This window comes from Callithrix jacchus, chromosome 18, assembly GCF_049354715.1.
Source record: "Callithrix jacchus isolate 240 chromosome 18, calJac240_pri, whole genome shotgun sequence".
Classification (NCBI taxonomy): Eukaryota; Metazoa; Chordata; class Mammalia; order Primates; family Cebidae; genus Callithrix; species Callithrix jacchus.
The window spans coordinates 42,277,680-42,305,034 of NC_133519.1; the positions used below are offsets into that span (position 1 = coordinate 42,277,680).

Genomic DNA, 27,355 nt, shown 5'->3' on the forward strand with positions numbered 1-27,355 from the left:
CTTTATGGACAGATGGTTGGCTACCTCAAGCTTTCTTTTTTTAGTTGTAAAATACACATAACAAAACGTACAATTTTAACCATTTTTATGTGTACAGATCAGTTGCATTAGGTACATTTATATTGTTGTGAAACCATCACCATCATTCATCTCCAGAACTAGTTCCTCTTCCTAAAATGAAACTCTGTACCCATTAAAGAATAGCTCTCTGTCCTCTCCTCCCGGCCCATGGCAACCACCATTCAACTTTCAGTCTCTATGAATTTGACTGCTCTAGATATCTCATGTAAGTACAATCACACAGCATTTGTTCATCTAGCTTAATTTAAAGATATTTGGTAACCCCTCTTAATGTGCCCTTCCTCTTCCTCCACCTTCTTTTCCTCCTCTCTTCTCCTCAAAATCCTTTCCATCCTTCCAGGCTCAACACCGAGATTTTCGGTTCCTCCAGCCCGTGAGGTTCTCTCTCTATTCTGGACTCAGAGTGTTCTGAGTACTTGACTTTCCCACTTTCTTGTCCCTATGTATACTGTCTTATGCCATATTTTGAGTTATTATCTTTTATTTTAAGTTCTGGGGTACACATGAAGGTTTGTTACATAGGTAAACTCATGTCATGGGGGTTTGTTGTATAGATTATTTTATCACCCAGTATTAAGCCCAGTACCCAATAGTTATCTTTTCTGCTCCTCTCCCTCCTCCCATCCTCCACCTTCAAGTAGGCCCCAGTGTCCATTGTTTCCTTCTTTATGTTCATGAGTTGTCATCATTTAGCTTCTACTTATAAGTAAGAACATATGGTATTTGGCTTTCCATTCCTGCATTAGTTTGCTAAGGATGTTAGCCTCTAGTTCGATCCATGTTCCCACAAAAGACATGATTTCATTCTTTTTTTTTTTTTTATGGCTGAAGATAATGTTCCATGGTGTATATGTACCACATTTTCTTTATCCAGTGTGTCACTGATGGGCATTTATGTGGATTCAATTTAGGTCTTTACCATTGTGAATAGTGCTGCAATGAATATTCACATGCATAAGTCTTTATGGTAGAATGATTTATGTTCCTCTGGGTATATACCCAGTAATGCGATTGCTAGGTAAAATGGTTCTGCTTTTAGCTCTTTGAGGAATCACCATACTGTTTTCTACAATGGTTGAACTAATTTACATTTCCACCAACAGTGTATAAGTGTTCCATTTTCTCCACAACCTTTCCTGCATCTGTTATTTTTTGGCTTTTTAGTAGTAACCATTCTGACTGTTATCATTGTGGTTTTGATTTGCATTCTTTAATGATCAGTGATATTCAGCTTTTTTCATATGCTTGTTGGCTGCATGTATATCTTATTTGGAAAAGTGTCTGTTCATGTCCTTTGCCCACTTTTTAATGGGGCTGTGTGTTTTTCTCTTGTAAATTTAAGTTTCTTATAGATGCTAAATGTTAGACTTTTGTCAGAGGCATAGTTTGCAAATATTTTCTCTCATTCTGTAGGTTGTATATTTACTCTGTTGATAGTTTCTTTTGCTGTGCAGAAGCTCTTAAATTTAATTAGTTCCCACTTGTCAATTTGTGCTTTTGTTGTGATTGCTTTCTATGTCTTTGTCATAAATTTTTTCCCATTCCTATATTCAAGATGGTATTGCCTAGGTTGTCTTCTAGTGTTTTTATAGTTCTGATTTTTACATGTAAGTATTTAATTCATCTTGAGTTAATTTTTGTATATGATGTGAGAGAGGGGTCCAGCTTCAGTCTTCTACATATGGCTAGCCAGTTATCCCAGCACCATTTATTGAATAGGGAATCTTTTCCCCATTGCTTGTTCTTGTCAGCTTTGTTGAAGATCAGATGGTCATAGGTGTGCAGCCTTTTTTTTTTTTTTTTTGGTCTCACTATTCTATTCCATTGGTCTATTTTCCTGTTTTTGTATGAGTACCATGCTGTTTTGGTTACTGCAGCCCTGTAGCAATAGGTAATATGATGCCTCCAGCTTTGTTCTTTTTATTTATGATCGCCTTGAGTATTGGGGCTCTTTTTTTGTTCCATATGAATTTTAAAATTGTTTTTTCTAGTTCTATGAAGAATATCATTGGTAGAATGATAGAAATATTCTTGAATCTGTACATTTATTTGGGCAGTATGGCCATTTTAATGATACTGGTTCTTCCCATCCATGGGATGTTTTTCCATTTGTTTGTGTCTCTGACTTCTTGGAACAGCGTTTTATAATTCTTATTGTAGAAATCTTTTACCTTCCTGGTTAGCTGTATTTCTAGGTATTTTATTCTTTTTGTGGCAGTTGTGAATGGGATTGCCTTTCTGATTTGGCTCTTGGCTTAGCTGTTGGTGGTGTATAGAAATGCCAGCAATTTTTGTACACTGATTTTGTATCCTGAAGCTTTACTGGAGTTGTTCATCAGCTGAAGGAGATTTTCAGCTGAGACTATGGGGTTTTCTAGATACAGAATCATGTCATCTACAGAGATAGTTCAATTTCCTTTCCTCATATTTAGATGCCTTTATTTTTTTCTCCTGCCTGACTTCTCTGGCTAGAACTTCTAATGTCATGTTAAATGGGAGCAATGAGAGAGGGTATCCTTTTCTTGTGCCAGTTTTCAAGGGGGAATGCTTCCAGCTTTTGCCCATTCAGTATAATGTTGATTGTGGGTTTGTCATAGATGGCTTTTATTATAACGTTGATTGTGTGTTTGTCATAGATGGCTCTTCTTGAAGAGGCATGTTTCTTCAATACCTAGTTTATTGAGAGGTTTTAACATGAAAGGGTGTTAAATTTTATCAAAAACCTTTTCTACATCTGTTGAGATAATCATGTGGTTTTGTCTTTAGTTCCGTTTATGTGATAAATCACATTTATTGATTTGCATATGTTGAATCAACCTCATATCCCTGGGATGAAGCCTACTTGATTGCAGTGGATTAGCTTTTTTATGGGCTGCTAGATTGGACCAAATGGATCTTATAGACCTCTACAGAATTCTCCACCACAAAACAACAGAATGTACATTCTTATCATCACCATATATGGCACATACTCCAAAATTTACCACATAATTGGACATAAAACAATCCTCAGCATATGCAAAAAACCCCAAAACCATACCAAAAGTACTCTCAGACCACAGTGTGATAAAAATAGAAGTCAGGACAAAGAAAATAGCTCAAAACCATACAATGACATGGAAATTAAGCAACATGCTCCTGTATGACTTTTGGATAAATAATGAAATTAAGGCAGAAGTTAAGTTCTTTGAAAATAATGAGAACAAAGATACAACACACCAGTATCTCCAGGACATATCTAAAGCAGTATTAAGAGGGAAATTCATAGCAATAGGTGCCCACATCAATAGGTTAGAAAGATTTCAAATTAGCAACCTAATATTGGAACTGAACTAACTAGAGAAGCCCAAATAAATCAATCCCAGAGCTAACAGATAACAAGAAATCATCAGAATCAGAGCTGAAGTAAAGGAAATGGAAACACCAAAAGCCATTTAAATAATCAATAAATCCAGGAGTTGGTTTTCTGAAAAAAATTAATAAGATAAATAGGCCACTAGCTAGACCAATAAAAAAGAAAAGAGAGAAGATCCAAATAAACACAATTAAAAATGATGAAGGCAATGTTACTACTGATCCCGTGGAAGTAAAAATGACCGTCAGAAACTACTACAAATACCTCTGTGCACGTGAACTAGAAAACCTAGAAGAGATTAAATAAACTCCTAGACACATACACCCTCCCAAGACTGAAGCAAGAAGAAACTGATACTTGAACAGAACAATGACAAGCTCTGAAGTTGAATCAGTAATAAATAGCCTACCAACAACAATAGCAAAAGACAAGAACCTGATGGATTCATAGCCAAATTCTACCAGATATACAAAGAAGATAGTTCTTAACATTCTTAGAGAAATTATTCCAAAAAATTGAGGAGAAGGTATTCCTCCCTAACTCATTCTGAGGCCAGCATAATCCAGATACCAAAACTTGGCAGATGCAACAAAAAAAGAAAACTTCAGGTCCATATTCTTGATCATTGATGCAAAAATTCTCAACAAAATACTTGCAAGCCAAATCCAGAAGCACGTCAAAGGAGTTATTATCTTACATTACCTATCATTTTGTGAGTAAATGTCTAATCTTTCCAACTAGATCAGGACCTCTTGGAGAGCGTAGACTATATGCATCTTACTTTTCTTTCTGTTCTCCACAACCCTAGCCTTCTACACAACAGTCATTCAATAAATAGTTGTCAAGTTTCATGCTTTCTTTAGGAAATCTGCATAAATTACCTTTATAACAAATATGTTTTGTCTTAAGTATGATTGTGCTCTTTGGTGTCGAAACTTAATCCATTTTATTTCTCTTTTGATTTTCCCTAAGATGGAGAACAACTGCCCAGTGTCCTCCTTAAGCCTGTAGATATACTTGAGGTAGGTTAATGTGTCACTGTAGCTTTCAATTTTCTAGGTTAAGCCAAGATAATGAGGCAGAACCACTATACTTACACAACACCCTTTCCTGAGAAATTCATAGTACTTCCTTTACATTAAGATCATGTTTTTTTCGTGGCTACAAGACAGCAAAAGTTTGACAAACCAGGGAAGATTCTCTCTTCTGTAGAAAAAGTCTTGAGCCTCTGGCAAGCTTTTATTTTTTACACTCACTCACTTGGAGGCTGCTTAATATCTACTGAAACCCTGATGATTGACACACACACACACAAACACACACCCGATGCACACTCTAGCCAAGGATTGTAATTTTGTGTATTTAAAATTTTAGATTTAACAAGGGCTAGATGTGGCTTAGCTTCTTAGTATTGCTGATTAAGTGACTAAGGATTTTAGCAACTAGGAATTTGTAATGATGAAATCTTGTTCTGTTAATACTAGCAAATTTAACTGAAGTATTTCAAAGGAATGGTGATTATGGATATATTCTAACCCACTTTGCCCTTTTCAACAGGTAGCAAAAGGCATGAAACTCAAACGGCTGGGGAGGGCATGAAGAAGCTAGGGCTGCAGGCTGCATGCTTTTGTAAACATATCCAGCTCCCTGCTCTGATCATGTGCCTGCTGATATGACGGAGCAGATGAATCTTCTCACTTAAAATATCCTGTAATATCAAGAAAATCTGTTTGAACCCCAAAAATTTAACAAGTTAGTTGGATGTATTAATATTGGCTTGTTGCTTTTTTCCTCCTCGGCTGTCTAAGGATAGGCCGCCATCATGAACGACACAGTAACTATCCGCATTAGAAAGTTCATGACCAACCGACCACTTCAGAGGAAACAAATGGTCATTGATGTCCTTCACTGAAGGCAACAGTGCCTAAGACAGAAATTCGGGAAAAACTAGCTAAAATGTACAAGACCACACCTGATGTCATTTTTGTATTTGGATTCAGAACTCATTTTGGTGGTGGCAAGACAACTGGCTTTGGCATGATTTATGATTCCCTGGATTATGCAAAGAAAAATGAACCCAAACATAGACTTGCAAGACATGGCCTGTATGAGAAGAAGAAGACCTCAAGAAAGCAACGAAAGGAACGCAAGAACAGAATGAAGAAAGTCAGGGGGACTGCAAAGGCCAATGTTGGTGCTGGCAAAAAGCGGAAGGAGTAAAAGGTGCCGCAATGATGTTATCTATGGCCGTTGTGGATTTTTCACGAGAAGCTTATTAATAAACTAAAAACTTTTGTGTGAAAAAAAAATATATTGGCTTGTTGAACTGGCTTGTTGAGGGGTGTCAGGGACCCTTCTTTCCTTTTGAAGAACCATAGAAATAACACACTGGGGCTGGGCGCGGTGGCTCATGCCTATAATCTCAGCACTTTGGGAAGTCAAGGTGGGTGGATCACCTGAGGTCAGGAGTTCGAGACTAGCCTGGCCAACATAGTGAAATTCCGTCTCTACTAAAAATACAAAAAATATTAGCTGCACGTGGTGGCAGGCACCTGTAATCCTAGCTACTTGAGAGGCTGAGGCAGGAGAATCGCTTGAACCCAGGAGGCAGAGGTTGTAGTGAGTGGAGATCGCTCCATTGCACTCCATCCTAGGTGACAAGAACGAAACTCTGTCTCAAAAAAAAAAAACCGTGCACAGTAGCTAAGGCCTGTAATCCCAGCACTTTGGGAGGCTGAGGCGGGTGGATCACCTGAGGTCGGGAGTTCGGGACCAGCCTCAGAAACATGGTGAAACCCTGTCTCTACTAAAAATACAAAAAACAATTGGCCAGGCATAGTGGCGCATGCCTGTAATCACAACTACTCAGGAGGCTGAGGCAGGAGAATTGCTTGAACCTGAGAGTCAGAGATTGCGGTGAACCGAGATTGCAGCATTGCACTCCAGCCTGAGCAACGAGCAAAACTCCAAAAAAAGAAAGAAAGAAGGAAGGAAAGAACATACTGGGGTGAGTGGCTCACGCCTGTAATCCCAGCACTTTGGGAGGCAGAGGCGGGTAGATCCTGAGGTCAAGAGATCGAGACCATCCTGGTAAACATGGTGAAACCCCGTCTCTACTAAAAATACAAAAAATTAGCTGGGCACGGTGGCGCGTGCCTGTAATCCCAGCTACTCAGGAGGCTGAGGCAGGAGAATTGCCTGAACCCAGGAGGCGGAGGTTGCGGTGAGCTGAGATCGCGCCATTGCACTCCAGCCTGGGTAACAAGAGCGAAACTCCGTCTCAAAAAAAAAAAAGAACATACTGGGGTGAATAGAGGATTACACCCAAGGCAGCTGGGAGAAAAACTCTGGGTATTTCATGAGCTTTTCCTTTGGTTTGATTGTATTTTTAAAGGTTTGGGAAAAATTATGACCTGTTAAACCTGGTTCAGACTGGTTTATTAAACACTCACATAGTAATGCAATAATTGTAACGACAACAATTTCTAGCTTGTGTAAAACAGTTCTTACTGGATTCCTAATGTCAAAGTTGGGAAGGGCTGGTGAGCGTTTTGGTAGCAAAGAGGCATTTCATCAATTAGAAGAAAGATCGTCTTGGGGTGTATGGCATTTGGAAGTGAAGTATTTGATCCGAGAGTTTTGGCTGATCATAAAGAAAAGCTTTTAGAAGCAAAAAAGAAAAGATGTTTCCTTGTGAAAAAACAGGGTAGAAAGGACATTTGGAGTAAGAAATAAGAACGATAAGAAGAAAAATAATATTTTATCTTCGTTAAGAGCAAGTTGACAGTTATGGTTCTATTTTGAAGTTCTAGAACCAGTGCAGCCCCACAAAGGAACTGCAGACGAGCCAGCCATTTTCATAACATTCACACTCATTTGTTCATCCATTTGCTGTCTATCATTTTTCCAAAATCATTTGTCCTATTTTATGCACTAGGGCTATGATGACAAATAAATTGTTCACCTGGAGGAACTACACTCCGCTGGAGGGAGGCTTACATAAATGGGGATTGGGGTATACCTGGCAGATGTTATACTAGATCTAATAACAGATATCTGTGGACATACAGAGAAAAGGCCGCCCCTCTGGGTTGCTGAAAAAAATTCACAGAAAGTGATATTTGAAGTGGGTTTTGAAGGATGAGCGCATTCATCAGGTTAAGCTGTTGAGAAAGCATAGCCCGCTAGGGGACAGGGCTGTGCAAAAGCACTGAGGTATGACTGGGCATGCAGAGAACAGGGAAGGTGGTGAGGTGGTGGGTGGAGGACCTGGTACAGAACCATGGGAGAGGTGATGGGGAAGAGTGAAATTGAAACTGTAGGGCACCAGGCCATCAAACTCCATGCATCCCAACTCAAGCACCAGAAGGCACAACCCCAACCCATGGGCAGCAGCCCCTACTGCCAGCACAGATGCATACACACACACACACCACCACCACACACACACACACACCCCCATACACACACCATACATGCTGCCATCCCACCCCACATCCTACCACACACACAGATACACATACCCCACTTCACACCCCCATACACATCCCCTGACCAAACATGCATCTCACACATCCCACTACATACCCCACTCCCCACATACCTCACCATACATACACACATCCTCCCAGCAAACACACATACTTCACACCCAACCCACACAACCCCATACCCTTCATACCACCACACCCCCACACCACTTCACACACACGCACCACACACACACACCTCCCATATACACCTCCCCACACATATTCTACACCCACCCCACACACACTCTCCCGCCATACATATCCCACCCCACCACACCCCCTGATGGTAGCCACTTTTCCCAACACCACACATACCCCTCCACACAACCCACCACACAACCCCCAAATCCTGCAACACACATACACCCCCAACACACACCCCACACATCCCACCACATACCCTCATACCCTGCCACACACACCCACACACACACACACACTACCACCACACCCTCAATAATCCACCACACATCCCACACTTCACATCTGACCACACACACTCTCCCCCCAGCATACCTCACCTCATCTCATCTCACACACTCTCTCTCTCACACACACACACACACACACACACACACACACACCATATATGCCCCCCAACCTACATAAAGGAGCTGTTGTTTTGGCTCCCCACATACAGGAACTGTTGTTTTGGCTGATCCCCTCCTGAGAAAGCAGAGTTGACTCTGGGCTGCATCCTGCAGAGCACAGCACAGGGTCCTAGGAACACTGTAAGGGACTTTGGTAAGGGGGATCCAGCACTGTTTTGGTTTTTTTTATATTATACTTTAAGTTCTGGGTTACATGTGCAGAACGTGCAGGTTTATTACATAGGTATACACATGCCATAGTGGTTTGCTGCACCCATCAACCCATCATCTACATTACATATTTCTCCTAATGCTATCCCTCTCCTAGTCCCCCACCTCCTGACAATCCCCAGTGTGTGATATTCCCCTCCCTATGTCTATATGTTCTCATTGTTCAACTCCCACTTATGAGTGAGAACATGCAGTGCCTGGTTTTCTGTTCCTGTATTAATTTGCTGAGAATGATGGTTTACAGCCTTATCCATGTCCCTGCAAAGGACATGAACTCATCCTTTTTCATGGCTGCATAGTATTCCATGGTATATATGTGCCACATTTTCTTTATCCACTCTATCATTGATGGGCATTTAGGTTGGTTCCAAGTCTTTGCTTTTGTGAATAGTGCTGCAATAAACATACATGAACAAGTGTCTTTATAGTAGAATAATTTATAATCCTTTGGGTATATACCCAGTAATGGGATTGCTAGGTCAAATGGTATTTCTAGTTCAGAATCCATGAGGAATCACCACACTGTCTTCAACAATGGTTAAACTAATTTACACTCTCACTAACAGTGTAAAAGCATTCCTATTTCTCCACATCCTCTCCAGCATCTGTTGTTTCCTGACTTTTTAATGATAGCCATTCTAACTGGCATGAGGTGGTATCTCTTTGTGGTTTTGATTTGCATTTCTCTAATGACCAGTGATGACAAGCTTTTTTTCATGTGTTTGTTGGCCACATAAATGTCTTCTTTTGAAAAGTGTCTGTTCATGTCCTTTGCCCACTTTTTGATGAGATCATTTGTTTTTTTCTCATAAATTTGTTTAAGTTCTTTGTAGATTCTGGACATTAGCCCTTTGTCAGATGGATAGATTGCAAACATTTTCCCCTATTCTGTAGATTGTTCATTCTCATGATAGTTTCTTTTGCTGTGAAGAAGCTCTTTCATTTAATTAGATCCCAATGGTCAATTTTAGCTTTTGTAGCCATTGCTTTTGGTGTTTTAGTCATAAAGTGTTTGTTCATGCCTATATCTTGAATGGTATTGCCTAGGTTTTCTTCTAGGGTTTTTATGGTTTTAGGTCTTATGTTTAAGTCTTTAATCCATCTTGAGTTAATTTTTGTATAAAGTGTAAGGAAAGGGTCCAGTTTTCTGCATATGGCTAGTCAGTTTTCCCAACACCATTTATTAAATAGGAAATCCTTTTCCTGATGCTTGTTTTTGTTGGGTTTGTCAAAGATTGTTGTAGATGTGTGGTGTTATTTCTGAGGCCTCTGTTCTCTTCCATTGGTCTATATATCTGTTTTGGTACCAGTACCATGCTGTTTTGGTTACTGTAGCCTTGTAGCATAGTTTGAAATCAGGTAGCATGATGCCTCCAGCTTTATTCTTTTTGCTTAGAATTGTCTTGGCTATACAGGGTCTTTTTTGGTTCCATATGCAATTTAAAGTAGTTTTTTCTAATTCTGTGAAGAAAGTCAATGGTAGCTTGATGGGGATAGTGTTGAATCTATAAATTACTTCGGGCAGTATGGGCATTTTCATGATGTTGATTCTTTTTTCATTTGTTTATGTCCTCTGTTATTTCCTTGAGCAGTGATTTGTAGTTCTCCTTGAAGATATTCTTTACATCCTTTGTTAGTTGTATCCCTAGGTATTTTATTCTCTTTGAAGCAGTTATGAATGGGAGTTCACTCATGATTTGGCTCTCTGTCTACTATTGGTGTGTAGGATTGCTTGTGATTTTTGCACATTGATTTTGTATCCTGAGACTTTGCTGAAGTTGCTATCCAGCTTAAGGAGATTTTGGGCTGACACAGTGGGGTTTTCTGAATAAACAATCATGTCATCTGCTAACAGAGACAACTGGACTTCCTCTCGACCTACTTCAGTACCCTTTATTTCTTTCTCTTGCCTGATTTCCCTGGCCAGAACTTCCAATACTATGTCGAATAGGAGTGGTAAGAGAGGGCATCCTTGTCTTGCCAGCACTGGTTTTTAAACATGAGAATGCCACTCACATCGTCTGTAGAGTTCATTGTGTCAGGACTAGGTCTAACTTGTACACTGTTCCTCTGTGCCTAGCATAGTGCTGGCGTATAGAAGGTCCTCCTTATACATTTGCTGCATTAATACATGAAGTAAATAAATAAGGCAATGTGGAGAAAGGACTAGCATGGAAAGAAACTATTGTCAGTTCAGAGGCTCTTACAAGAATCTAGGTGAGTGACCACAGTGGGATTGGAGAGGAAGAGCCAGAATCTAGACCAGCACTCTCCAACAGAACTTTCTGTGATGATAGAAACATTCTATTCTGCACTGTCCATTATGCAAACCACTAGACACACATGGCTCTTGAGCACTTGAAACGTGGCTGGTGAGGCTGAGGGACTGAACTTTTAGTTTTAATTACTTTAAATTTAAATAGCCACATGTGACTAATGGCTACCACATTGAACAGCACAGTGTTAGAGTTTCTGTGGCAGAATTGAATGAACTTGTGACAATCTGGATTGATTCATTAATTTAATCAATAAATATTTATCGATTGTTTATTCTGCAGTGAAAAAGTGTGTGACAATAGGGTGTGGCATGCCAGGGTGTTTAGACTTTGTGAGGTGCTTGGTAAAGGAGACCCAACACCAGTGTTTAAGCATGAGCAGAGCAGGTGATATAATTCCCCTCTAGAGCTGACATTCTCTTGGGGGAAGGAGAGAAGGAAGAAAAGAAGAAAGAGAGAGAAAAGAAAGCAAGTTACATGAAGAAAATGAAACCAAGTGATATAATGAGTGAAGGAGAGAGGATAAGCTATTTTAGCAGTATTGGTCAAAGAAATCAACTCTGAAAGGTGACAAGTTGAGAACTGAATAATGCAGAAGTTATGTGGATTAAGAAAAATAAAAACAAAGAAAACCTCACAACAAGAACCAAAATTATCATTGATGAGAGAAAGCAATAACATTCATCCTGAAGACACCTGTTGCAAGAAGGGACCTATTCCATCTGCAAGTCAGTCACTCACTTCCTTTCTCCAGAAAGGAAACTGAAGCCCAGAGAGGTAAAGAGACTTACCTAAGGCCACACAGCTAATTAATAGCATAGTTGGCAAAAGACTCTTCACCTCCTGACTTCCAACTCCACTCCCTACTAGGCAAGTATCTCTTAGCATCTCACATTTCATTTTTCTTATTAGTAAAATGAGTTATTGTTAGACATGAAAAAATGTAACAGAGACCAGTTGCTAAAAATGGTAGCTATTTTCATTTTTAGATTTGTTCTAATTGTTGTATAGTGGGCCTCTCAAGTAATTAACGGTTATTATTTTAATAATATAAAAGTATTGATATAATTAATATAATAATTATGTATAATATCGTTAATATAATACAGGACTTTAGTAATTTGATAATACAAAAAGGCTGAGAGAGGCAATGAGATTCAAGTTCTGACTTTTTCTTTTTTTTTTTTTTGAGACGGAGTTTCGCTCTTGTTACCCAGGCTGGAGTGCAATGGCGCGATCTCGGCTCACCGCAACCTCCGCCTCCTGGGTTCGGGCAATTCTCCTGCCTCAGCCTCCCGAGTAGCTGGGATTACAGGCACGCTCCACTATGCCCAGCTAATTTTTTGTATTTTTAGTAGAGACGGGGTTTCACCATGTTGACCTGGATGGTCTCGATCTCTTGACCTCATGATCCACCCGCCTCGGCCTCCCAAAGTGCTGGGATTACAGGCTTGAGCCACGGCGCCCAGCCAAGTTCTGACTTTTTCTTAGTCATCATTGTCTGGCGTAAATCTTAGCATTGGGCCTATGCAGTCAACCTCCAGTACCACCTGCCATTCACCTGGAGGCAGCTTCTGGATCTCCTCATATGTTTTCAGGGAAGGAATAACCATCCCCCATACTGCTGGCCCGGCAACCCCCACCTTATTAAGTGGTGGCATGTATCACAGTCCTAGGATGCTTCTGAGGAGAGAAATATGAGGCTGTGATTTTCCCAACAGACACAGCTGTCATCAAACTCTATGGAAAGCTGCTGTAGACAGGGGCTGAAAAGAAGATGAAGGCTTTAACAGGATGTGAAATTGCAGTGATAACAAGAGAGCACTAAAAGCATATGGCACTGGAAAGGATTTTCTGCATCCAAATTGAGAATCAGAACTTCATTTGGTTAGTCATCATTTTACCCCCACCACACCTCTGCTCTCTGAGCTGGTATTTTTGTAAATATTCAGATAAGACAAACAAGGTGATAAATGAGGTCATGGCTTTGCCAGAGGGACAGTCAGTGCTGGAATATAAATGTTGGCTCTCCTTGACTTCTCCATGTCATTTGCCTTTTCTGGCCACACCTTTGGGTCTCAACCCGGGGTCTTAGACTATGATCCCATGCTTTAGCCATTCTGCTGTGTTGTATCTGAGTTTGGTGTCTATAGAGTCACTGGTGCAATAATCGTTCGTTGAGCATTTGATCTGACTTTTGTATGATCACCAGAGTAAAGTGAAAATGAGGCACTCAACAGCTGTGGGTTGCATATGAGTGACCTGAGAGCCATGTCTGAGGCTCACTGCCCATGGCACACGACCTCACTCTTCCAATACCACCTGATCAGGGACAGGACCCTCTCCCCAGGCTGGAGCACCAACTTCTCCCATCATTCCTGAGTAGCACAAAGACCCATCAGGATAATGTTTCTGTGCCTTTCAGACCTCCCATGTTCACCAACGTACCTACCAGTGAACATAGTGGCATACAAATAACTGCAGAGGTAGAAGAGTCCAAGTCCTTGGCCCAAATCTAGCTGGTTTAGATACCATACCTTGCTCTACCACTTAGTTCACTGTGTGAGCTTAGGCAAATTACTTAATTTATCTAAACTCCTATTTCTTCAAATGTGAATGTGGAATATTATCTATCTCATAGAGGTCCAAGAATCAAAAAAATTATTGTATATGAAAATGCTTTGAAAAATAGAAAGCACTACTCAAGTAAGTACAGGTATTATTCAGTAGTCTACATACACTGCAGGGAATTTTTTGTAGAAAAAATAAAACTTAATAAATATTAAATTATATTCATATCATTTTCATCCATCCATCCACCCATCCACCCATCCATCTATCCATGCATACATACATTCATTCAGTAAAGTTGTATTAGACAACCAGTCTGAGGGCAGGCACTGTATTGGTGTTAGGTAGATACACGACTGTGAACAGCCAAGATATTATTCCTTGTATTAGTCAGGGTTCTCCAGAAAAACAAAACTAAAGGGAAATACATATCTCAAAAGAGATTTATTAGAAATAATGAGCTCATGTGATTATGAAGGTGGGCAAGTCCTGAGATATGCAGGATGAGTCAACAAGTTGGAAACCCAGGAGAACTGATGGTTTAGTTCCAGTCTGACCTGGTGACCTTCAAACCAGGATTGACAGTGTAGGCAAAGGCCAGCAGTCTCAAGACCCAGGACGCACTGATGTTTCTGTTTGAGTCTGAAGGCAAGATAAAAAAAGCCAGTGACCCAGTTCAAAGGTAGTCAGGCAGGAAGAATTCTCTCTTACCTGGGGGAGTCGGCCTTTCGTTCTATGCAGGCCTGCACTTGGTTAGATGGGGTCTGTCACGTTAGGGAGGGCACTCTGCTTTACTCAGTCTGCCAATTTGAATGTTAATCTCATCTAAAGCACCCTCACAGAAACACCCAGAGTAACGTTTCACCAAATATCTGGGCCCTCCCTCAGTCTGATCAAGTTGGCACATAAAACTAATCATCACCTTCCTCATGGAGCTTGCTCTCTCTTGGGGATAGGAGGACATAGTAAAGCAATAATCATGCAAACAGATTTATAGTGAGAAAATGTGCCGAGTGATGTGAAGGAAAGAGTGCAGGCTCCCTGGAGTGATGATAGCACTGGAGGCACATAAACATGAAACTTCAATTGACTTGACTGATGTGGGGCACGGGGGCACATAGGGCACCTTCAGATAGGAGAGCACTCAGCAGATCCAAAGATCCAAAAGGTCTGTGTGGCTGGACCATAGCAAAGAAGAGGGATTATCTTGCCAATGTGAGCAATCAGAGGGAAGGTCACAGACCACTCCTAGGGTTCTGCTTTGAGAAGGCTGAAAAGTTTGAGGCTAATGAAGGAGGTATGAAATAGAAATTGCCAGACTGAGAGAATGACCTTGCTATAGAAATGTAATAATACAGTTGCGTGGTCTATTTAAGTTGAGCTAGAATAAATTCGTAAACATTCTACTCTCTCAGGATGCAAGATTTTTATAGCATTTTGTTTGACAATTTGATGGAGACATATAAATTAATTTTCACATTGATTATTGTGACCTGCCACTTCACACTGTTTGGCATGACTATTTCTACATGTTTGTATTCCATAATCTTGTTATTTTTAATAGCTGTGTAGTATTCCATGATGGTTTCCATGATGTTATTTCTGGCTCTTCTACAACACTCCTGTGGCTTTTAGTTCTGTACACTGTTTTTCTGAAAAATAGTTCTGCTGAGAATATCTTTTGTAACAGTGTTATTTTCTTATGAGCTATTCTCGTAAGTTGCATCCCCTCATGGGTCACTTCTCTATACCTCACAGTCACTCCAGCACACAGCGTCTGTGGTGTGGTGCTTTGTTTGTCTTGCCTAGATGTGAGAAATTCCCATGGCACCAGCTGCTGCTGGGGAGGTGGCTGGGGAGGGGTAGTGGCAGGCAGGAAGAGGATGACCCTCATTAGGAGTTCAGAGAATGGGGGTTATTGTGTTACTGTACTGTATCCTCCAGGATGTGGCCTCTATGAGGGGTGTGTTCTGCACTGAGAACCTCCGTGGCCTTAGCCTAACAGGGAGCTTATTCTCCTCCCCACCTTTGCTGCCTCCCCCAAGGGCCTATTAAGTTCCCAGTAAGTGTTGTTATATGTGGAACAAAGGGTATGTAAGGTAGTGGTGATAACATAAATGATTGTTCATAAGTCTCTGGACTATGATTAAATAAAAGTTATGATTACATCATCTAAGGCAAATGATTCCCTGGTTGCCATCATTTCTGTTTATTCATTTATTTAACATATTCATTCTTAATTTCTACCTATTACTGAGAAATCAGTCAGGGACCAGTTCATCAAGCCAAGCAGGTATCACAGAAGTTCATACAACGTCTCTTCCTTGCCTGATCATAGCACACCCACTCATTTGATCGAGTGTTTCTCTTAAGCACTTAGTGTTTTTAACACTAGCCACAAAGTTAATGGAACAAAATAGAGTAACTGAACTCATTTGAGTTGGGACAAGGATAAAGTTTAAATTTGGTTCTCTAGGATTAAAAAAAAAATTATATTTCCTGTGTCAAACATAATATCATACAGTAATAACTTAGTCTAATGTTCTTGACAATTGGAGAATAAGTTTCAAAGGATTTCTCTATCTTATCAAAGCAAAGAAAGACAAATATGGAACATAATAACCATTTTTCTCTCTTACCCACAAAAGGTGTGTAGGAGAGGAGACAGGGTCCTACCAGAATCTTAGCCATTTTGGTCAGAACCATCATCACTGATGGCAGCAACATCTGTAGTTAATAACAGCAATGATAGTAACATGTAAAAACCATGGAGTGTTAACTGTATGCTAGGCACAGTGCTTTACCTTGAATCTTTACCTTACCCCCATGAAGTGGCCTTTCTCAACATCACAAAGCTAGGTGAGTGATGGACTCAAGATTCGAAGAGTGGACCCAAAGCTGGTGCTCCTAATCTCTCTCTACCCTGGTGATACAGTGGCTGGAAGCAGTGTGGGGTGGCAGGACAAACCCACACCAAGGGGTCAGAGCATTGCATTGAGAAGCACATGCCATGTTAGCCTTTAATCTGTTAGGTAAATTGAATTAAGTTTCATAATAATTATTATTATTATTTTGAGACAGGATGTTGCTCTGTCACCCAGCTGGAGTGCAGTGGTGGTGTCATCTCAGCTCACTGCAACCTACACCTCCCAGATTCAAGCCATTCTCCTGCTTCAGCCTTCTGAGTAGCTAGGATTACAGGTATGTACCACCACACCTGGTTATGTACCACCACACCTGGTTAATTTTTTATTTTTAGTAGAGATGGGGTTTCATCATGTTGGCTAGGCAGGTCTTGAATCCTGACCTCAATGATCCACCTGCCTCAGCCTCCCAAAGTGCTGTGATTACAGGTGTGATCTACCACACCCAGCCCATAACAACTTCATGTTCCATTTTCTATAAAGCAGAAGAGATGCTCATGTTTTTTAACTCCCATTGTGAGCATGCCAGATAAGTGTGGAAGTTCTTTGACAACCAGCCATAAAGTCCTACAGACATCTCAGGATTTGTTATTTTGTACTGTGATTGCTATGATGATGATGTGGCAAGATTCTTATACTTGAAATATGAGACATGCAACAGCTGCTCTGCAGTGAGTTTACTCTGATGGGTTAAATTCAAATGTCTCATGCAGTGGAGTTACATTTCAAAATGAGTCATCTGATATGGTGATGTGCCAGGGAATCAGATACTTCACAGTCAGGAGGCAGCAGGAATCATATGTGTTGTGTATGTGACATGACTGACGTGGTGAAAGATAAATTCAAAGCATCAGCAGGCTCTCTAAACAAAGCTCCTTCTAGGAAAACTGATCACTGTGGCAGGCTTCCTCCAGTGACCGCAGGCTGGGAATTGACCATAACAGATCATGATGTAGGTTCTAGAACAAGACTGAGGGGTGGAACAGGAGTCAGAGGGTCTTCAGAGTGTTCTTATGGACGTTAGACCGACGAAGCCCCCACCATGCTTTGAGCAATCAGCAGGTCTCAGGTCTTGGGGTTCTAGATGTTGGAATACATGGCATATCTGGTCCAGGTAGCAGGACATGGAGGCCAAGGAGGAAAATTCCATCCGTACTTTACGTAAACCCAGTAGACTGGTGGTTCCAAACTCCAGAGAGACTAAGATCCAACTGTTGGGTGCTACACTCACTACTGGGTGATGGGATTATTCATATCTGAAACCTCAGCATCATGCAATATACTCATATAACAAATCTACACATGTACCCCTGAATCTAAAATATAAGTTGAAATTATTTTTTTTTAATTGTTCAACACATGGATACAGGGAGGGGACTGTCACACACACTGGGGTCTGTTGGGGGGTGGGGGACTAGGGGAGGGATAGTGGGAGTGGGGAGATGGGGGAGAAATAACATTATGAGAAATACCTAATGTAGGTGATGGGAGGGTGGAGGCAGCAAACCACCATAGCATGTGTATACCTGTGTAACAGTCCTGCAAGATCTGCACATGCACCCCAGAACTTAAAGTAAAATAAAATAAAATAATTGTTCAAATGCAGATTTCTGGTCTCCATTCCCAGAGTTCTCTATTCCACTGGTTTAGGGTGGGGACCAGTAATCTATGTTCAACATGCCCTTTAAGTGATTTTGATGCAGATAATGTATAATTTCCATTTTCAGGAAATAAAATGTAGTAGATACCAGACGGACTCTGGATGAGAGTGACCATAATAAAAACCAAAAAGCTAACATGTATTGAGCGTTTACTATGAACTAGGTACTCTTGAAAGTGCTGTACAGCAATTAACTAATTTTCACTGCCATCCCATGAGCTATCCACTAATATTTCCTCCATTTTACAAACAGAAGACACTGACGCCTGTGATTTCATGTCCTGGTTTCCTGGTAAAAAGTAAAAGTGTGAATGTGTCAGAAGAATTTTATAAGGTATGGGTAGATTGCTCAGATTTCACCTAGAGGGATAGCATATATTCCCATCACTCTAGTGTTATAATGTAGCCTGGTTCTCATGTGAAAAATTCACAGCAGCCTGGTAGCTTAGGGTACGGATGGAGCTTAGGAGAAATTGCCCACTGTTGCATCTATCTCACAGGGTATAAACATTGAGACTAGAAGACATGAACTCCAATTGTTTCTTGCCCTCTAATGCTGAAATTGACCTTACCCCAACCTTCTTTTTGGCTGGGATCTGTTGAAATGCTGCAAGCCTCAGCTTGCTAATCAGGTTTACAGAAAAAAAAAATATTTTAAGCCTCTATTAATTAAAACTATAATGCTAACCATCTATAACCAGTTACCCATCATGACCAGTTAGCTCATTTAACTAGAGCCCATTGACAATAAGAGTGAACTCATCAAACCTAACGTTTACTTTCTATTACAGAAGAATTTATTTGAATCTCTCTTTTCCTTGGCTAAGACGAATGAAGAAGCAGGAGACTTGGGGGATCCCCTTAACTGGAGATAATTACTGGGACAAATCAGCCAGCACAAAGAGGAGGTAATATTTGAATGGTTGGTTAGAAATGTTCTTTGTTGATTTATCATTCATGTACTGTGATTTAAAGAACCTTGAAGTTACTTGAACATTGTTTAAAATGTTGGTGCTCTAGAATTCCAGATTTATGTTTCTAAGTGCCTGGCTGCGAAGATGTTCCATTTGGTTGTTCAGCTAGTATCCCTTCCCCAAAACATCTCCCAAACCAACCCCATCATATTCCCCACCAAATCTGGCTTCTCTGGATGATGCTATTTCTGTTCCTGATCACACATTCTCCCAGTTCTGGTTCAGAAACACAGCCATCTTTGAATCCACCCTCCCCAGAGAGTTGGTTGTAAGAGAAATTCACATATTTTCTCAGGTCAGCTTTTGCTCTTCCAGCAAAACAAGCATCACTATCACCCACAGTTCAATCCCTTTTCATCTTGTGGAGTCTGGACCACATTCTGGAGCTTTCCTGACCAGCATCTTCTTCTTTTCTCTTGCAGATTCTTCTTCCTATAATGGCTCTGCCATATTGAAATGTCATTCTTTAGCTCAGACTTTCTCTGTGATTTTTATTGCCTCCTAAATAAAGTTCAAATTTACTAAACTCAAAATCTGGTGTACAAGGCCTTCTATAATCTTTTCCCATACTGTTTGTCTAGCCTTGCTTTCTATTAAATCTTTAAAAACTTTTTACTACTCACAGGGCCAACTTACCCATTAGATATGGGAAGTGCAGCACCTAGGTCCCACATGCTTCTAGAGGTCCAGGATGTTTTAATTTCTTTTTCAATCAAAAGAAAAAAGAACATAATCCAAATTGGATTGTATTCATAATTATACCAACATAGTTATATAACATAATTTTAATATTTTTGGGACAAAGAGATCCATAAAGCAAAAGTATCCAAGTCCCATGGAAGTCATGTGACTTTCCCCTGCAATAGAAAATATAAATTGAATAAATGAACTTTGGTGAAAGATTTAAAGACATATAATAAAGTATGCATTCATTAAATGTAAAATAAATAAAATAAATCCATCAACCTCATCTCAAAAAATGTTTGACTTTCATTTGTTCATTAATAGCTCTACTATTCACTTATTCAGTCAGCTCCAGAGAGAAGTGGAAAGAGCACTGCAGCAGAATCTCTGGGGGAGACTTGGACACCTGGGTTGTTGCTCTGCTTTCTGGGTGCTTCTGATGAAGGAGGAGCCCCTACTCTTGGTCTTATCCTCAAACACAGTATAAGCTCTTCATTTCCATGGTTTTGTTCATGTTGCTCCCTTGCCCTAGAATTTCTTCTCCTCTGCCTCCCTTTCTCTATTTTTCAAACCATACTCATCTTTTAAGATCCTGTTTAAATGCCACCGCCAAGCCACTCTCCTGTCCACCTCCAGCATCCACCTCCTTCCTCTCCTTTGAAGCCCCACTCTGGTGCATAGCATTTGTCATCCCCTGCCCTCTTCTTCCATATGTTTTATCTCTACTACTTGGTGGCAATTTCTTGGAGGTAAAGACTGTGTTTTATATCTTAGCATTCCTTGAAGCACTCCCACAGTGACCTTCACACATTAGGAATTTAGTAAAAATTTTCTGGACATATGAAAAATGAATGAGTCCATGATTCCAAGGCACACTATGTATTCATATCATATTCTTGCAATCTTTCCCTTATTTCCTTTGCAGACAAGTGTGGCTATGACTGCTGCTGGGACCACGATACTGTGAGAGACTTCGCATATTTAAAAGGATGCTGAGAGAGGAGGAGGAATGATAAATGAGCTCGGGAAGATGTGATGTCTTCTGTGATGACACTAATAGATGGAATACAGAATTCAGCTCCAATACTTACGGTTGGAAACTAAACATAAACAAGCAGGCAAGGAAAATGAAAAGGGAATGTGTGTGTGTGTGTGTGTGTGTGTGTGTGTGTGTGTGTGTGTGTGTGGAGGTGTGGTAAGAGTATATAAAATACATTAAAAGATAAAAATCCAGATGCTGCTAAAGGGACAAACATATAGGAATTTTACATTAGGGTTGTTCTGGTTTTCTTTTTCTTGCCTTATTAAAATTTAATGAGAAACAAGTCTCCAGATATTTATATAGTCTGGGAGACCACTGGCAAGACAACAAGCTTAGCATTATAGGTGGTCCCCCAGCAGGATCTAAATCAGAGCCTTTCTAGTGGGCTGTTGGGCCAGGTGCAGCTGTAGACAATGCATCTTCCAGAGTAGGGTGAAACAACTCAATGGACTGGTAATGCAACAGGAGATAGAAGGAAACCATGCTCTCAGTAAAGCATGGTGGGTCTTTTAAAAACATTTAAAAAACATTTTTAGGTCAGGCACAGAGGCTCACACCTGTAATCCCAGAGCTTTGGGTGGCTAAAGCCTTCCAAAAGCAGGATCCCTTGAGGCCAGAACTTCTAGACCAGCCTGGCCTAACATAGCGAGACCCTATCTCTACACAAAATAAAAATTAATTAGCCAGACAGGTGGCAAGCACCTGTAGTCCCAACTACTCAAGAGGCTAAGGCAGGAGGATCACTCGAATCCAAGAATTTGAGGTTGCAGTAAGCTATGATCATGCCATTGCACTCCAGCCTGGGTGACAGAGTGAGACTTCAGTTCTTAAAAAAAAAAAAAATTGTGTTATGCTTTTCATTGCTGGGTTTTTAGAAGGAGGTTCTCAAGGTGTCAATCCAGAGACGTTCTGTTCTATTTGTCAGAAATGCAAAAGAATGGAGCAAAATTCCAAAGATAAAGGGAAAAATATGGCAATCAGGATAGCAAGAGCTGAGCAAATGATGTGAGTTTGAGGTGTTTTCTACTAATTTGTTTTAACATTGAGCTTTAAAAAAAAGTTCAGATAGGAAAGCATGGGGTGAAATATTGCCTGGTCTCCAATTGAAACACATGGGCATGAGATGTGGTGAAGTATTGCTAATGGGATGGAAAACTGGGGTCGACCTGGTGTGTAGGAGCACAGCATCCTGAGTCTCATAAGTGATCCAGGTTAAAGGGTCTCTAGCGTGACACTCTGAGTGCCTTAGAAGAGCTACCTGGCTTGAGTGCCACTCACAGGTACTTTTCTATCCCCAGGTTGTCAGCTCTTCAGCTCTTTAGTCATTCAACAGATATTTATTGATGGCCTACTAAATGACAAGCCCTGGGTGAAGAGCTGTGAAAAAACCAGACAAATGTCTCTGCCCTCATGGGATTCATAAAATAAAGGGTTAAGAATATAAGAGTATTTTATAAGAATAGTCCATGGTGGAAAACTGAAGCACAAGAATTTTCTTCATTGGTCTATTGACCTATGTAGTGACCCATGTAGTGACTCCAGATCAAAACCCAGATCATCCCATTTACCTGCTTCCTGTTATTGTAAAGCCTCTGCCATCTGTTATTACTTCTTACCATCTCTCCTCTGAGACCTATGATCCAAGCCACATAGCCTCTTTTAAAAAGTTGTATTGAAGTACAATTTTCATACCAAAAAGTTCACCAATTGTGAGTGTATAATTCAATGATTTTTAATAAATGTATAGAGTTGTATGGTCTCATCATCACAATCCAGTTTTAGAACATTTCTGCCAGCCTAAAATGCTTCTTTGTGCCCATTTGCAATCAATTCTGCTTCAACTTTCAACCCCAGGAAACCACTGATCTGTTTTCCATATCTATCGTTTTGCCTTTTCTGGACATTTTATATCAATGGAACCAAACAATATAGGTTGCTCATTCCTTATCCCAACATCCAAAATAGTCAAAATGTGAAATGTTTTGAGCATGACATGACACCATAAATAAGAACAAAAAAGATGCCTGATTTCATTACACATGCACACCACAAGTGGAAAATTTCACACATGACCTCATTCACATGATGAGTTTCAGTCAGTCAAAATGCAGGCATGTCACATACAGCTTATTTAGCCTCCCCAAGAGAAAATAGAGCCACCCAGCCCCCATCAGCTGCAATATGTCTTTTCTACCCAATGCCCAGATTCCCACATACAGGCACACTCACGAAGGGTGATAAATTGACAGGTGCAGGCCGAATGTTCCAATAGCAAGTTCCCCATCATGCCCCAGAGGAAGCCAAGATGACATGCATAACTCACTGTGTTTTTTCGCTTATTCTATGCTCTGCAGTATAAAGATATTGTTGAAAATTTCAAAAGGTCTGCATGTGGGTAATAGTAATAAGAAAAAAAGAACACATTCATGTTTGTCTGTAGAACAGACACTGAACAGCAGTGTAAGTGTGAAATGTCTTACTGAAGGGTATGGTGTTGGAATGATCACCATGTATGAAAACAAGGATAAACTGTGGAATTTTCATGCTCAAAGTGATGAGCAGAATTTGTTAAAAATAGGAAAACCCTGTATACGGTTTAAAATGAAGATCTCGATCGTGTATTGAAAGAGTGGATCCATCAGCGTTGCAGTGATCACATGCCACTTAACTGTGCTGACGGTGAAGCAAGCAAAGCTCTATCAGGGTACTGAAAATGGAATGGAATTGTGAATATTCGACAAGCTGGCTGCAGAAATTTAAGAAATGACGTGGCATTGTATTTTTAAAGATTTGTAGTGATAAAGCATCTGCTGATCATGAAGCAGTGGAAAAATTTATTGACAAGTTTGCCAATGTCATCACTGATTAAAATCTGACACCAGAACAAGCTGATAATACTGATGAAACACCACTCTTTTGGTGTTATTTCCCCAGAAAGACATTGCCTATGACTGATGAGACACCCCTATAAGAATTAAGGAAGCCAAGAACAGAATAACTCTACTGGGATGTGCTAATGAAGCAGGCACATGTTGGTATAAACTTGCTGTGATAGTCAAAAGCTTGCATCCTCGACGTTTTCAAGAAGTGAATTTCTTACCTGTCCATTATTATGCTAACAAAGAGGCTTGTATCGCAAGGAACATCTTTTCTGATTGGTTTCAAAATGTTTTGTCCCAGTAGCTTGTGCTCACTGTAGGGAAGCTGGACTAGATGATAACTGGAAGCGTCTGTTATTCCTTGACAACTGTTCTGCTCATCCTCCAGCTGAAACTCTCATCAAAATAGTGTTTATGCCATGGACTTTCCCCCAGATGTGACACAATTAGTTGACCATGTATCCTTAGATCAATGAAAAGGAAACATATAAACTTTTTTTTAACAGCATGCTAGCAGCAGTGAACAGAGGTGTCGGCGTGGAAGCTTTCCAGAAGAAGTTCACCATGATGGATGCTGTGTGTGCTGTTGCCAATGCTTGGAACGCAGTGATTAAAGACACAGTTATACGTTTCTGGCACAACCTCTGGCCTGCAATGACGTTCAGTAATGATGATGAACAAGGTGGGTGACTTTGAAGGATTCCCTATTTCAAGTGAGAAAAAAATGATATCTAACCTCCTTACATATGCAAAAAATATATCTTCAGATGTAAGTTGGAAGAAGTAGATATTTCAGATGTTTTGACATTCATAATAAGCCTCTAGTTGTTCATTCACTGATTGATGGTGAAATAGCGGAAATGGTTCCGAATTGAGGTGATGGCAACAATAATAACAACGAAGATGACATTACTAACACTGCACTGCACTGTCTAAGAGAACATACTGAAAACATGCAACGGGCTTACTGAAGGACTAGAGCAGGGTGCATTCACAAAAGAACAAGAAATCATGTCAGTTTATAAAATGAGAGATTTTTATGACAAAAAACACTGTTAGTGAGGCCGATGACTTAAGGAAACATTTTAAAAATCTATCCAGAAGAACGCCTCCTCATTGCTAGGGCACGCATTTCCTGGTCCTTCAACTGCTTCTGATGTTTCTTTTTTTTTACAAAAAAAAAAAAAAAAAAAAAAAACAAAAACAGAGTACAGTAACCTTTTAATCAGAACACAGTACTGCAGGCGGAGACTCAAAGCCTGTTGTTTGTTGCTGCTGTTGTCTGACAGCTGCTACAGGGATTCTGGTGATGCTACTATGCTTAGTTACCCTGAACACATTTTTCATGGTATTAAAGATAAATCATATTTTTTTGCTGTTAAGTACTTATGTGTGAATAAGTAAAAGGACGTGATTGCTTGTTGGTAGCATTTACATTTAGACTCAGGAAACGCAGTGATGCCAAACAACCACAGATTGTCCACATGGGTGGCTGAGATAGTGACACCTGTGCTTTCTGATGATTCAGTGTACCTTTAAGCTATGTGTATACGGTATATATGAAACATAAATGAATTTCGTGTTTAAACTTGGGTCCCATCTCCAAGATATCTCATTTTGTATATGCATATGTTCCAAAATCTGAAAAAAAAATATGAAATGTGAAACACTTCTGGTTGCAAGAATTTTGGTTAAGGATGCTCAATCTGCATGTATGTTTTGTATGTGGCTTCTTTAACCTAGAATAATGTTTTTAAGGTTTATCTATGTTGCAGCATATATCAATAGTCTGCTACTTTTCATTCTTTGAATAGTATTCCATTGCATGGACATAGTATATTTTATTTATTCTTTCATCAGTTGATGAACACTTGGATTATTTTCAGTTTCGGGATACTAAGACCATGAATACATAAGCCTTTGCATGGAAATGTGTTTGCATTTCTCTTGTGTAGATATCTAATGTGGAATTGCTAGGTTGTATGGTAAATATGTGTTTAACTTTATGAGAAGCTGCCATGCTATTTTCTAAAGTGGCTCCACCGTTTTCCATTCCCATACGTATGAGAGTTCTATTTCTCCACATTCTCATCAATACTGATTGTCGTCTGTCTTTTAATTATTGCTATTCTAGTAAGAGTGTAATTGTATCTTAATTTGGTTTTGGATTTTATCTCCATAATGACTAATGATTAGAGCATTTTTTCCCATGTGTTTATTAGTTATTCCTGTATTTTATTTGGAGAAATGTCTATTTAACTTTTTTGGTCATTTTTTTTCTTTTTTCTCTTGTTTTCAGTTTTTGTTTTTTTTGGTTTATTTTTCAGAGACAGGGTCTCACTCTGTTGCCCAGGCTGGAGTGCAGTGGCATGATCATAGCTAACTGAAACCTTGAACTCCTGGGCTCAAACAGTCTCTCACCTCAAACTCCAAGTAGCTAGGACTACAGGTCCCTGCCACCATACCCAGCTAATTAAAAAATTTTTTTGAGATAGGGTCTTGTTATGTAGTCTAGGCTGGTCTCAAACTTCAGGCCTCAAGTGATCCTCCCACCTTGGCCTCCGAAAGCACAGGCATTACAGGTGTGAGCCACCATGAGCGTGAGCCACCAACCTTTTGGCCATTTTTTAATTAGGCTGCTTGTCTTCTTGTTATTGAGTTTTATTAGTTATTTGTGTATTCTGGATACAATTTCCTTCATCAGATGCATGATTCACAAACTTTTCTCCAGTTTTTGCCTTCCCCTTTCATTGTCTAATGTTACATTTTAGAAGAGCAAAAACTTTAATTTTGTTTAAGCTTTGTCTTTTCTGGATTATGCTTTTGTTTTCTTATCTAAGAAGTATTTGCCTAATCAATGCCACTGTTTTTTCCCTGTTTACTTCTAAAAGTTTTACGATTTTACTTAGACATTAAGTTTTGAATTAATTTTTGTGTATATTATGAGGTGTCTATATTCTTTTTTCTTTATGTTTTGCATATGAATATCTAACTGTCTCAGAACCATTAGTTGAAAGACTGTTCTTGCCTGAATTGAATTGCCCTAACAATTGCCAAAAATCAATTTACCGTAAATAAAAGAATTTATTTCTGGACTCTCAATTCTATTCTATTGATCTGTGTACCTATCCTATGCCAATACCATATTGTCTTGATTATTGTAGCTTTATCTTAACTTTGAAATTGGTGAGCATAACTTCTCCAACTTTGTTATTTCTCAAGATTATTACAGCTATTCTAGGTTCTTGGCATTTTCATATGCATTTTAGAATGAGCTTATCAATGTCTACCAAAGAAATTGCTCTGCTAGAAATTTTATAGAGATCATGTTGAATCTATACATCATTCTAGGGAGAATTACTATCTCAAAAAAGATTGAATCTCCAATTTATTAACATGAAACATAACTCCATGTATTTAGCGATGTTTCCTAGTTTTCACTGTACAAATCCTGTCCTTGTATTTATTTTGTTAAATTTATTTCTAAGTATTTTATTCATTTTGATGCTATTGTTAATGAAATTTTCTTAATTTCATTTTTGGGTTTTTCTCTGCT

General features: G+C 39.7%; 1 long non-coding RNA gene and 1 pseudogene across 1 annotated transcript; both read left to right on the forward strand.

The window, feature by feature from the left end:
- Positions 1–5,219: 5,219 nt before the first annotated feature.
- LOC118149208 (small ribosomal subunit protein eS24 pseudogene) lies at positions 5,220–5,731 on the forward strand (annotated as a pseudogene).
- A 10,983-nt stretch (positions 5,732–16,714) lies between these two features.
- Positions 16,715–25,012, forward strand: LOC128930135 (uncharacterized). Its single transcript, XR_008477821.2, has 3 exons — positions 16,715–16,837; positions 19,012–19,128; positions 20,804–25,012. It is a non-coding gene; the product is annotated as an uncharacterized LOC128930135 (long non-coding RNA).
- The last annotated feature ends 2,343 nt before the right edge of the window (positions 25,013–27,355 follow it).